We start from the raw sequence: 9,995 nt of genomic DNA, 5'->3' as shown, positions 1-9,995 counted from the left end.
AACTCTGTGTCTGCCCCAGCCCACAGGACCAGGCAGGGGAGGAAGGGGTAGAGTCAATTTCTATGACAGTGACATCTCCATGGCTACCCTAAAGGACTTCTGTATCATTCTACCAACTCTGACCATGGAGTTGTACCCTGCTCCTATACATGTCTATGATGATTGTAATTAGATTTTTTTCACCTTTGTGTTGAACTTATAAGCACACTCATTTTAAATCAGCCCAAGTCATTCTATGTAGCTGTACTTTGGCTACTCTGTGAGTTCTTTTCCCTTCCACTCTAATGCACTCTTTTAACTCCTTAACATAGGAGAGAAAAAAGGATAGAGGCGGTAGGGTGGTGATGTTATCGTTAGATCACTTCCTGTTGATTAGTGATGTTGAGCTCCTTTGGGCCAGTTTGATCTTTACCATCAGGATATCTAATTTCTTTTCTTCTTTCTTCATTGTGCATGACTATTTAACAAACTGTGACCAATAGCAGCCAGCCAAACGCCAACAACCCACCCCTCTCTTAGGGGCTCTAACATTTATATACCCTCAGAATAGTCCCCAGAATTACAAACAACACAGAATAGTAGAAACATTCTGCAGCTGGCAAAATCATGACCCTCCTAGACTAAGAGGCAAATCATAGTCAGCTGCTGTGAACAATCTTAAGTAGCACCATATCACACACCTGAGATTAAAACAAGATCATATTACCATAATATTTCTGTGTTTTTTAAAGAAACCAAAGTTCTCACTACATATCTCTGTTGTGGTCAATGCCTGCTGTGAATGTAGTTAGCATTGTTTCTATGAATGTAGTTAGAATTGTTCCTAAGATCTTTGTGCTGGCTGGCTATAAGTAGAAGGATATTCCTTCTGAATTCTAAAAGATGAATGCCTATGGACATGTCTCTCATTCAGAGGACCCAGAACTCATAGTTTTGAACATTGATGAACTTGATGGTAACACAAAGTTCTGCAATAGAGTCAGACCACAGTGACTGACATTGATGAGGAACCCAATGGGACATGAGGTTAAGTGTCCTGTAGAGTCATAAAAAGAGTTCTACATTTCAAATGTAGCTTATGTCAAGATTGACTTCAATGGTTTTCTCCTACAAAGAAAGTCACATCAGATCCTGAGAACCTGGTATTCTCTCTGTTGTATGCTTCTCAGTCATTAATTGGTTCTCAAAATTGTGGTTAGGTCAGTTCTTTAACTGGACACCGGGATGGAGGGAAACTGTTTTGTCTAAGCTCTTGTTTCCTGAGACCTCTCAATGTGCAATGTAGGAATTCTCACATTTCCATTCCTGCATCTGCCCGTAATCTTGAAAGTGGCAATGTATACAAAGCCAAAGCTTGAGGAAGGGAGTTTTGTTGAATGAGCAGCAGCAAATTGCAATCCAAGATACTTAGTCTAGGAGGCACTGTGGGAAAATCAATGATAGCTGAAGCAGAACAAAAGATGGCAAACAATAAGGAAGAAAGGATGAGCATCCTTCTTTCCCATTCTTTCTTTTTAGTGTAGCCTAGGCTGGCCTTGGACTTCTCATCCTCTTCCTTCTACTTATAGCTTGATAAGATCTTTGCCAGATACATCCAAACCCACTTTGTAGGCCATCTGATTTTGGTACCCTATTCTTTAGAGCTCTCAACTTCTGGCTGGACACCTGCATGGAAAGGCCTTCAGGGGATAGACAAAGGTCCCTGTCCTGTCCTAAAATATTGCCAGTCCTTACAATCTGCATAACAAGTCCAGTGATGTTGGACTGTAGAAATCCTAGGGTGTTTGGCCGTCCCCCCAGAACCCAGAGACCTAACATGCAGTCTCCATGTAACCTGCATGCTAGGTCATGTAGGGCAGGAGACTAACAGGCCTCTGCCTCAAGATTAACATATTAATGAATTACCTAAAGGCTGGGGCTTAGATTACTAAACTTTCATCTCCCTAGCCCCTCCTCTCCCCAATATAAGGTGGCCCCTCCTGACATTTTGTGGGGAGCACACCATCCAGACACAATTACCATGACAATAAAACTTCCATATCTTCGATTCCACGTGTCTCCTGGAACTCTGGACTTTCTTGTGTAAGTGGAAAACTCGCCTGCGGGGGCAGGGTGGGGGGAACCTCTCCTGTGCTCCATCTGCAGGGCACTCTCCCTAACAGTGAGACAAGCCTCTCTCCGCACTCCCGGTGCTCCTGCTCCAGCGGTCTGTGGGACGTGCTCCCTAGCAGGTGGTCCCTGCACCGGAGCCCTCAAGGGCCGCCCTGGGGACTCAGCCATGGCCGCCGGGCAGAGTGGGTCCCTGGGCCCCTGCTCCCAAGATGTGCTGTCACTGTGGTGCATGGGCGAGGCCGCATGCGCCCCTCCCACCCCATGCTGTGCCCAAGCCCCAAGGTGCTGGCAAGATCGAACCATCAGCTGGGACCACCGCTGTAGCTGTAGCGCTCCGGAGGCTGGAGCTGCAGCTCTGAGGACTGCCAACTGAGCCGCGGTTCCAGGGACTGCGTAGGCCACAGCGCGGGTGCGCCCTCACCCGCCCCGAGCCCAAACCACACAGTGATGGACTCTGACTTAATTATATTTTGGTAATAAATCCCTGTCTAGCCATTATGTTTCCTTATGTTTTTATAATCAAGTACCAATAAATAATTTGGGTTTATATCTGTTGTTTTTTCTTCATTGTTAGGTTTATAAAAATATGAGCATCCAAAATTGCTCAGTAGATTTGTTTCCTGAGTCAACCATGGTAATCTGTGTTTAATTCAGGACACCCATATAATGGAAAGGGAGGGCTGACTCTCCATATTGACCTCTGACCTCCATAAGCAGGTTGAGTTATGTGCAGGGACACCTGAAGTAAATTAAATAACAATAACGTAATAATCCTATGTTTAAATGTTGTAATACATGGATGTTGTCTTGCACAAAACACAACTTTTGAAGACCTTTTACCAAAGAAATGATTTTAAAGGTTTTAGATAGTAATATAATTACACATTTCTCTCTCTAAAACATTCCCTTCTTACTGTTGTCCAGTATTGTGGCCTCTTTTATATTAACTAAATAACTAACTAATTAATTAACACCTCATTTCCCCTCCCTGCTCTAGTCCAACACCCCCCTCCATTCACTCAGTCTCCATTTCTCTTCAGAAAAGGGGAAGCCTCCCATTGATATCAACTAGCTCTGGTGTAACAAGTTGCAGTAAGAATAGGAGCATCCTCTCCTATTGAGACTACACAAGGCAGCCCAGCAGATAGAAAGGGTACCACAAGCAGGCACCAGGGTCAGAGATAGCCCCTGATCCCACTGTGAGGAATCCCACATGAAGACCAATGTACACCAGTGTAACTTGTACAGAAAGCATGTAAAGCCCTATGGACCCAAGTTCTGTGGTTTTTCTTGTGGAATTCATGAATCATTTAGTACCTACAATCTTTCATCTCTCTCTACTCCACAGGATTCTCCAAGCTCAGCCTAATGTTTGGCTGTGGGTCTCTGCATCTGTTTCCATTAGTTGCTAGGAGAAGCCTCTCTGATAGTAGTTATGCTATGCTTCTACCTGCAAGTATAGCAGGATATCATTAGCAATGTCAGGGTTAGGTTTTGTCTCACGGCCTGGGTCTCTTGCTGGACCAGTTATTGGCTAGCTATTCCCTCAACTTCTGCTTCATCTTCACCATAGCACATATATTACGTAGGATAAATTGTAGGTCAAAGGTTTTGTGGCCAGGTTGGTATACAGATTTCTCCATTGTCAGTTTTGTCTGGTTACAGGAAATGTCTAGTTCAGGCTCCATATCCCCTATGATAGGAGTCTTTACAAGGTTCACCCTCATAGATTCCTGGAAGTTTCCATAGCCTTAGGTTTTTAGTTCATCTCAGATATGCCATCCCAGTACAAGTTGTCTCTCCCAATATTCTCTCCCTACTTCCTCCCTGCAACATGCTTCCTCCTGTTTCAATTTCTACTCTCATCCTCATCCAGTCCCCTGCCTCTAACCATCCAGGATATATATTCTGTTACCCCTTTGAAGTGATATTTACATACCCTACCCCCACCCCTGCCTTGAGCCTTCCTTGTTCCTTATTTTCCTTGAGTCAGTGCATTGTAACATCATCTTTTACTTTATGGCTAACATCCACTTATAAGTGAATCTATACCGTGTTTTTCTTTCTTAGACTGGGTGACTTCACTCATGATGATCTTTTCTAGTTCCATTCATTTCCCAGAAATTTTCATAATATGATTGTTTTTAATGGCTGAGTAATAATCTATTGTGTAAATGTACCATATTTCACTACCCATTCTTTTAATTGAGGGATATCTAGGCTGTTTTAGCTATCTGGCTATTATTAATAAAGCTGCTGTTGACATAGCTGAGTGAGTGTCCTAGTAGGATGGTGGAGCATTCTTTGCATATATGCCCAGTAGTGGGATAGCTGGGTGTTGAGGTAGAGCAATTCCCAATTTCCTGAGAAACCACAATATTTATTTTCCACACTTCTGTACTCCCATCAACATTGGAGGAGTGTCTTCCTTGATCTTTATCTTCACCAGCATCTATCATCCCTTGAGTTTTTAATGGTAGTTATTCTGACAAGTATAATATGGAATTGCTTGATTTGTATTTTTCTGATGGCTCAGGATGATGAACATTTCTTTTTTTTTCTTTGTTTTTTGTTTTTTTTTTGTTCTAGTATCCAATAACATTGGTTTTTTTTTTTATTGGCTATTTCATTTATTTAGATTTCAAACGTTGTCCCATTTCCTGGTCTCCCCTCCCCCAACCCCTTGCCATACCCCCTCTCCTATGTCTCTAACAAATTGATTCTCCATGCACTCACCCAGTCTAACCTCACCATTATAACATTCCCCATACACTGGGGCATCGAGCCTCCACAGGACCAAGGGCCTCCTCTCCTGTTGATGTGAGATAAGGCAGTCCTTTGCTACATATAGCTGGAGCCATGGACCCATCCATGTAGTCTCTTTAGTTTGTGGTTTAGTCTGTAGAAGCTCTGAGGGGTCTGGGTTAGTCGATACTGTTGTTCTTTATATGGGGTTGCAATCCCCTTCAGATCCTTCAGTCCTTCTCCTAACTCTTTCATTGGGGTCCCAGGCTCAGTCAAATGGTTGGTTCTGAATATCTGCATTTGTGTTACTCAGGTGTTGTCAGAGCCTCTCAGGGAACAGGTATACTAGACTCCTATTAACAAGTACGTCTTGGGGTTTGGGCCCGAGCATAGAGTAGGTCGCAGGCGGCAGCTCCGTACTCAACCCCAGAAAACCGAGAGAAACAGGGACTCCCAGGAGCTTGAACTCACGCAGCATCCCAGGTAAGGTAAAAGCAACACTCTCCCCAAACAAGGAGCAACCAGGACCCACTGGGACCCAGGAATTCGCTCCTGGCCCGGGGCGGGCTCCATCCGGTTTGGGCCCGAGCACTCACAGATCCCGGGAGGCAGCTCTGCACCCAATCTTGCAGATTCCAGAGGAAGCGGGGCTCGCAGGACCTCTGTACCAAGCAAGGTCTTGGACTAGGAGGTGGCAGTGCTTGCCCCCAAACAGGGAGCAGCTAGGACCCACTGGGACCCAGGAATTCGCTCCTGGCCCGGGGCGGGCTCCATCCGGTCTGGGCCCGAGCACTCACAGATCCCGGGAGGCAGCTCTGCACCCAATCTCGCAGAATCAAGAGGAAGCGGGGCTCACAGGACCTCTGTGCCAAGCAATTTCTTAGGCTAGGAGGTGGCAGTTCTTGCCTCCAATCAGGGAGCAACTGGGACCCACTGGGACCCACTGGGACTCACTGAGACCCAGGAATCCTCTCCTGACCCGGAGCCCAGGCCCCTTCCGGTTTCCACCTGAACACTGAGCACATCTTGGGCCTCAGCTCTAACTCAAGCAGCAAAACTCATCCCAAACAGTTCTGACACAACCTAGATAATAGGAAAGACAGGCCCCTGTCAGAGACAGCACTGATAGCACAAAGGCGATCCAGATGGCGAAAGGCAAGCACAAGAACACAAGCACCAGCAACCCAAGGTACTTGCCAGTATCAGAACCTAGTTCTCCCACATTAGAAAGTCCTGAACTCCCCATATCACCAGGAAAACAAGAACCAGATCTAAAATCACTTCTAATGATGATGCTAGAGGACTTCAAGAAAGAAGTAAATAACACTATCAAAAAACTTGAGGAGAACACAGGAAAACAGGATGAAGTCCTTAAAGAAACACAAAAATCCTTTAAAGAATTACAAGAAAACACAAACAAACAGATGAAGGAACCGAACAAAACCATCCAGGACATAAAAATGGAAGTGGAAACAATAAAGAAATCACAAAGGGAGACTATCCTGGAGATAGAAAACCTAAGAAAGAAATCAGGAGTCATAGACACAAGCATCACCAACAGAATACAAGAAATAGAAGAAAGAATCTCAGGTGCAGAAGATACCTTAGAAAATACCGATACAACTATCAAAGAAAATGCAAAATGCAAAAAGTTGTTATCTCAAAATATCCAGGAAATCCAGGACACAATGAGAAGACCAAACCTAAGGATAATAGGTATAGATGAGAGTGAAGATTCCCAACTTAAAGGGCCAGTAAATATCTTCAACAAAATTATTGAGGAAAACTTCCCTAACCTAAGGAATGAGATGCCCATAATCACACAAGAAGCCTACAGAACGCCAAACAGACTAGATCAAAAAAGAAACACCTCCCGTCACATAATAATCAAGACACAAAATGTACAAAACAAAGAAAGAATTTTAAAAGCAGTTAGGGAAAAAGACCAAATAACATATAAAGGCAAACCTATCAGAATTACACCTGACTTCTCACCAGATACTATAAAATCCAGAAGATCCTGGACAAATATCATACAAACCCTAAGAGAACATAAATGCCAGCCCAAGCTACTTTACCCAGCAAAACTCTCAATTACCATAGATGGAGAAACTAAGATATTCCATGACAAAACTGAATTTGCACAGTATCTTCCCACAAATCCAGCTCTACAAAGGATAATAGCAGGAAAGATCCAATACAAGGAGGGCAATCATACCCTAGAAAGAGCAAGAAAATAATCCTTTTCCATCAAACCCAAAAGAAGATAACCACACAAACGATGTCTCCATTATTAGCAAAAATGACAGGAAGCAACAACACCCTCTCCTTAATATCTCTTAACATCAATGGACTCAATTCCCCAATAAAAAGGCATAGGCTAACGGACTGGATACGCAAACAGGACCCAGCTTTTTGCTGCTTACAGGAAACCCACCTCAGTGACAAAGACAGACACTACCTTAGAGTAAAAGGTTGGAAAACAATTTTTCAAGCAAATGGTCCTAAGAAACAAGCGGGAGTAGCCATCCTAATATCGAATAAAATCGACTTTCAACTTAGAACTATCAAAAACGATAAGGAAGGGCATTTCATACTTGTCAAAGGAAAAGTCAACCAACATGAACTCTCAATTCTGAATATCTATGCGCCAAATACAAGAGCGTCGACTTACATAAAAGAAACCTTACTAAAGCTCAAAACACACATTGCACCTCACATAATAATAGTGGGAGACTTCAACACCCCACTCTCAGCAATGGATAAATCATGGAAACAGAAACTAAATAGAGATACAGTAAAACTCACAGAAGTTATGAACCAAATGGACTTAACAGATATCTATAGAACATTTCACCCTAAAGCAAAAGAATATACCTTTTTCTCAGCACCTCATGGTACCTTCTCCAAAATAGACCATATAATTGGGCACAAGACAGGCCTCAACAGATATAAGAAAATTGAAATAATTCCCTGCATCCTGTCAGATCACCATGGTCTAAGGCTGGTCTTCAAAAATGACAAAGAGAATGGAAAGCCCACATTCATATGGAAATTGAACAACACCCTACTCCTTGATAATCAGGTAAGGGAAGAAATAAAGAAGGAAATTAAAAACTTTTTAGAATTTAATGAAAATGATGACACATCATACCAAAATCTATGGGATACAATGAAAGCAGTGCTAAGAGGAAAATTCATAGCTCTAAGTGCCTACAAAAAGAAACTGGAGGGAGCATACACTAATAGCGTGACAGAGCACCTGAAAGACCTAGAACAAAAAGAAGCTAATACACCCAAGAGGAGTAGACGGCAGGAAATAATCAAACTCAGGGCTGAAATCAACCAAATAGAAACAAAAAGAACTATCCAAAGAATCAATAAAACTAGGAGCTGGTTCTTTGAGAAAATCAACAAGATAGATAAACCCTTAGCTAGACTAATCAGAGGGCAGAGAGACAGTATCCAAATTAATAAAATCAGAAATGAAAACGGTGACATAATAACAGAAACTGAGGAAATTAAAAAAATCATCAGATCCTACTACAAAAGCCTATATTCAACAAAATTGGAAAATTTGGATGAAATGGACAATTTCCTAGACAAATACCAGTTACCAATGTTAAATCAGGACCAGATAAACCATCTAAACAATCCCATAACCCCAAAAGAAATAGAAGCAGCCATTAAAAGTCTCCCTACAAAGAAAAGCCCGGGACCAGACGGTTTTAGTGCAGAATTCTATCAGACCTTCAAGGAAGACCTAATTCCAATTCTTTTTAAACTATTCCACAAAATAGAAACAGAAGGTACATTACCCAACTCATTCTTTGAAGCCACAATTACACTCATACCTAAGCCACACAAAGACCCAACAAAGAAAGAGAACTTCAGGCCGATCTCTCTTATGAACATTGATTCAAAATTACTCAATAAAATTCTAGCGAACCGAATCCAAGAACACATCAAAACAATTATCCATCATGATCAAGTTGGCTTCATCCCAGGAATGCAGGGTTGGTTCAATATTCGGAAATCCATCAATGTAATCCATTATATAAACAAACTCAAAGAAAAAAACCACATGATCATCTCACTAGATGCTGAGAAAGCATTTGACAAAATTCAACACCCCTTCATGATAAAAGTCTTGGAAAGGTCAGGAATTCAAGGTCCATACCTAAACATAGTAAAAGCAATATACAGCAAACCAGTAGCCAGCATTAAACTAAATGGAGAGAAACTTGAAGCAATCCCACTAAGATCAGGGACTAGGCAAGGCTGCCCACTCTCCCCCTACTTATTTAATATAGTATTGGAAGTCCTAGCCAGAGCAATTAGGCAACACAAGGAGGTCAAAGGGATACAAATTGGAAAGGAAGAAGTCAAAATCTCACTATTTGCAGATGATATGATAGTGTACTTAAGTGACCCCAAAACTTCCACCAGAGAACTCCTAAACCTGATAAACAACTTTAGCAAAGTGGCTGGATATAAAATTAACTCAAGCAAATCAGTAGCCTTCCTCTACTCAAAAGATAAACTGGCTGAGAAAGAAATTATGGAAATGACACCCTTCAAAATAGTCACAGATAATATAAAATACCTAGGTGTGAACCTAACCAAGCAAGTAAAAGACCTGTATGACAAGAACTTCATTCCCCTGAAGAAAGAAATCGAAGCAGATCTTAGAAGATGGAAAGATCTCCCATGCTCATGGATTGGAAGGATTAATATAGTAAAAATGGCTATTTTGCCAAAAGCCATCTACAGATTTAATGCAATCCCCATCAAAATTCCCACTCAATTCTTCTCAGAGATAGAAAGAGCAATCTTAAAATTTATTTGGAATAACAAAAAACCCAGGATTGCGAAAACTACTCTCAGCAATAAAAGAACTTCTGGAGGAATCACCATCCCTGACTTCAAGCTGTACTACAAAGCGATAGTGATAAAAACTGCATGGTATTGGAACAGAGACAGGCAGGAGGATCAGTGGAATAGAATAAAAGACCCAGAAATGAACCCCCATACCTATGGTCACTTGATCTTTGACAAAGGGGCTAAAACCATCGAATGGAAAAAAGATAGCATTTTCAACAAATGGTGCTGGTCCAACTGGTAGTCAGCATGTAGAA

At 42.1% G+C, this 9,995-nt stretch overlaps 1 pseudogene; it reads left to right on the top strand.

Annotated features, from left to right (window-relative positions):
- Positions 1 to 2,485, top strand: part of LOC114637729 — a 22,198-nt pseudogene extending 19,713 nt beyond the window's left edge.
- Positions 2,486 to 9,995: the final 7,510 nt, after the last annotated feature.

The sequence above is a fragment of the Grammomys surdaster genome, unplaced genomic scaffold, assembly GCF_004785775.1.
Source record: "Grammomys surdaster isolate TR1022 unplaced genomic scaffold, NIH_TR_1.0 125408, whole genome shotgun sequence".
Lineage (NCBI taxonomy): Eukaryota > Metazoa > Chordata > Mammalia > Rodentia > Muridae > Grammomys > Grammomys surdaster.
Note: the sequence above shows the minus strand (reverse complement) of the source record. Positions and strands in the feature narration are given on the sequence as shown.